This window comes from Neomonachus schauinslandi, chromosome 3 (genome assembly GCF_002201575.2).
Source record: "Neomonachus schauinslandi chromosome 3, ASM220157v2, whole genome shotgun sequence".
Classification (NCBI taxonomy): Eukaryota; Metazoa; Chordata; class Mammalia; order Carnivora; family Phocidae; genus Neomonachus; species Neomonachus schauinslandi.
This window is the reverse complement of record NC_058405.1, coordinates 29,127,889-29,132,164: the sequence shown is the minus strand read 5'-3', so window position 1 is coordinate 29,132,164 and position 4,276 is coordinate 29,127,889.

The following is a 4,276-nucleotide window of genomic DNA, read 5'->3' as shown; positions in this document are numbered from 1 at the left end:
GGAGTGGGGGGGTGGGGTGGGAAGGATGGGGTGACTGGGTGATAGACACTGGGGAGGGTATGTGCTCTGGTAAGCGCTGTGAATTTTGCAAGACTGTTGAATCTCAGATCTGTACCTCTGAAACAAATAATGCAATATATGTTAAGAAAAAAAAAAAAGAAGAAGAAGAAGAAGGTAGCGGGAGGGGAAGAATGAAGCGGGGGAAATCGGAGGGGTAGACGAACCATGAGAGACGATGGACTCTGAAAAACAAACAGGGTTCTAGAGGGGAGGGGGGTGGGGAGGATGGGTTAGCCTGGTGGTGGGTACTGAGGAGGGCACGTTCTGCATGGAGCACTGGGTGTTATGCACAAACAATGAATCATGGAACACTTCATCTAAAACTAATGATGTAATGTATGGGGATTAACATAAGAATAAAAAAAAATTAAAAAAAAAAAAAAAAAAGAACTGAAATTCACTTTTTTTATGTGACACAAAGGTGGAGATTCATGTGGGCTTGATTTTTAAAAAGTCCTGAAAATATTTTTTGCCACATCATTTGTTTATGCTGAAGGAATATCATTTTAAATAGAATATTTAAATTTCCAAACAAATTGTATTAACATTGACATCTCTGATCAGCTGAGGTTAAATACGCACCTGCCTCAAAATGCAGAGTTACCTTGGGAGCAGGATTGTGCTTCCCTTTAATATGGAAAGGTCTCAAATAGGTAATCCTCTCAATCTTGAGAGGGACAACTTTAAGATTTTAATAGATCCTAAGGTCCACAAAATGTGGCCAGTCACGTCAAGCTCCCCTGCCATCCTCCCTTCATTCAAGCACACACAATAGATAATGGCTTACTGTACATTGACCGTAGTTTCATCTAAAGGTGAGAGGGACAAGAGAAAATAATTTGGTGCATTATATAGTTTTTAAAAAGGGTATTGATAGGGCGCCTGGGTGGCTCAGTCGTTAAGCGTCTGCCTTCGGCTCAGGTCATGATCCCAGGGTCCTGGGATCGAGTCCCACATCGGGTTCCCTCCTCGGCGGGAAGCCTGCTCTCCCTCTCCCACTCCCGCTGCTAGTGTTCCTGCTCTTGCTATCTCTGTCTCTGTCAAATAAATAAATAAAATCTTTAAAAAAAATAAAAAATAAAAAATAAAAAGGGTATTGATATCATGCCACCATTATGTTCACCAGAAGACACAACTAAAATATCAAGGGTCCCTCAAGGCTAAATGAAATGGCTAAAGATGTATTTATTGATTTCTAAAGAAATATTGCCAAGACACTGGAATAAAAACCTACCACCTTCATAATTGAAAGGGCCCTGGCTCTCTCTAACTCAGACAGAACTCCAGAATACACAATGATGTTAAAACTATTGCATGATACGTTATGGAACATGCTTGAATTGGGGAGGGAGGAGAAAAATCATTCAGACGTTTAACTTGAACCAAATCTATTCTTTACCTTTTCTCTTATTGTTGATCTCTTATTTATTTCTCTTAAAACAAAAATTGTAATTAATTCCTTTGAAATCCAGTGTGGAGCTGTAATCACCATCCATCATCTTAGGTTGACATACAATGCATTTATGCGCTGAAAGCTTTGTAAATATACATGCAAGATGGGGATATAGAAACTCATATACATAGGAAAATCACCACCCACCCTTTGGGGAATTAGAAATTTTTTTTCTCAAATACGAGGAACATGTGCAATGACATATTCTTTTTTCTTTTTCGTTGACAATTGTCTCCCTTTTCTGTAGATCCTAATGGTGAAATAATGGATCCTGCCAACCATTATGAGCTTCGACCCATCTGGGGACCCATAACTTTTATTGTGGTCCATTATCTGACCATTAGAGGCCACAAGTGTCCTCAGCACAATTGTGCAACATTGTGCTGAGGGAAAGGTGTGGAAACTGTGGAGGCAGCAGGTTTTTCTAGTATCTGAAGCCATGGAAACTCCAAAACCTCTTATATTGAGACCATTCATTTTCCTTATGCTGAAAATTTTGTAGTGTATGCCTCTTGGATGAAGTTTCCTTATCCAGCCCTGCCAGAAAACCAAATATCCCACCCAGTACTGGCATGAAACATCCTTGCTTTCTTTTTCTAGGAGTGAGCAGTCCTGATGCTAAGAAGGTTGGTTATATCTATTTAGCTCAGAAAACAATACTCTCTGATTGTAGAGAATATTTACTCCCACTAATCATACTGTAGGTGGAGAAGTGACAAAAGGGATGCCTGGGGCTTCTCGAGAGCAGCGCCAACCACACACGGTCTGCCTAAAGGAGGAAGACTGCTGCAAAGATAGGAGACACGCAAGCAACAGGACGTGAAGCCTCCTGTCTATGTGAGTCTCCTTACTGAAAGAAAGCAAGTACATCATTTCTGTTCCTGCCCCCAATGTCATCATTACTTTCTATTTGTGTTACCCCTTTAATCACAACCACACACTTTGATTAACTTACAAACAAGCGTAATTCAAGATGGTGCATGGGTTTGCTGCCAACTGTGGCCCATCTTGCATCCAGAGGGGAGGGAGGGCAGATATTGTATTTCTTGGGCCCGATGTAGAGGGTGCAGAGCCCAGAAGAGGGCAAGTGCTTCATAAGTAATATAGTAAATGCTTCCCAATTCCCTTGTCATCCAGCTCCCAATCCTCTCATCATTTTGAAAAGCTTTATGGCTGGTTATCCCCCACCTTAATTCTTACATCAGACTCTACATCTTCCATTAGTAGGAGCAAGGGTGGGAAGTCTTTAGGTTAAGCTGTCTCTACAGCACCCTGACCTGAGGGCAAAGAGACCATTACTGAAGGTGCTCTAATGGTTTTCTCTTGATGTCTGTGAGTCTAAAAGTCGGGAACCTTAATTAGGAAAGGCCAACAGATCACTCCATAGAATTCCCCTAAGTGGGTAATTTGTGTGTTTACTGCCAAACACCATCTATACAGCAATGGCTATTCAACAATATTTAATCAACAATGTTTACTAGGCACTTACTATGTGCAATACCTTGTTTTACATGTCAGAAGTACTGTGTTAAATAAGACAGATGACAACGCCTACTCCCCCAAGTGTTTTCTTCTAGTGAAGAAAAGCAGAAAAATATAAATATAAATAATCAGACAAGAAAATATCAAACAATTGCTATGAAAAGAATAGAAATATCCTGTAGGTGACAGGCCAACATATATTAGGTGGATAGGAAAGGCCCATCTCTGAGATGCTGACATTTATTCTAAGAAGTAAGCTGTCATGGAAGATCTGGAAGTGGACATTTAACGGAAGGAAGCTGGAGCAAAGCCCCAGGACTTCACAAGTATAATGTCCTCGAGGAATGGAGAGAAGTGCAGTGTGGCCAGAAAGGATAGACCAGACATGGAGGCTGAGGAGGAACAATTAGTGAAGTGGGAAGAGAAGGGGGTGGGGTGATGCCAAAAGAGGGTAGCCAGGAGGGCAGACGCCGAACACCTGAGTATAACAAAAATCCTTGAAAGTTTTCAAGCAAGGTTGAGATATTTTTGTAATTATATTCTAATAAGAGTATTAAGTAAGTTTAATTACACCTAAGTATTAAAAAAGCCTTGAAAGTTTTTAAGCAAGATTGCAATATTTTTGTAATTATATTCTAAAAAGAGTATTCAAGCCACCTCATGGAAGATTACTCATGTGGATGGGGAAGGAGTTAAGAGTGGCATAAGGAGGATAAAAAAGTTGTGATACACACACACACACACACACACACACACACTGGAATATTACTTGGCCATAAAAAAGAATGAGGTCTTGCCATTTGCAATGACATGGGTGGAGCTAGAGAGTATTACGCTAAGTGAAACAAGTCAGTGAGAAAAAGACAAATACCATATGATTTTTCTCATATATGGAATTTGAGAAACAGAACAATGAACAAAGGCAAAAAGAGAGACCAAAACCAGACTCTTAAATACAGAGAACAAACTGGTGGTTACCAGGGGAGAGGTGGGGTGGAAGGGATGAGTGAAACAGGTGAAGGGGATTAAGAGTCCACTCATCGTGATGAGCAATGAGTCATGTATAGAATTGTGGAATCGCTGTATTGTATACCTGAACCTAATATAATGCTGTATGTTCATTATACTTGAAATAAAAACAATAACAATTTAAAAAAAACAAGAAGAGTGGCATAAGGAGTCAGTTAAGAGAGCATTACAATACTCCAGGCACTGTTAAATTCATTCTGGCTTGAACTGGGGTAGAAGTGATAACAAGGGAAAGAAATGTAGAGGTTCAGG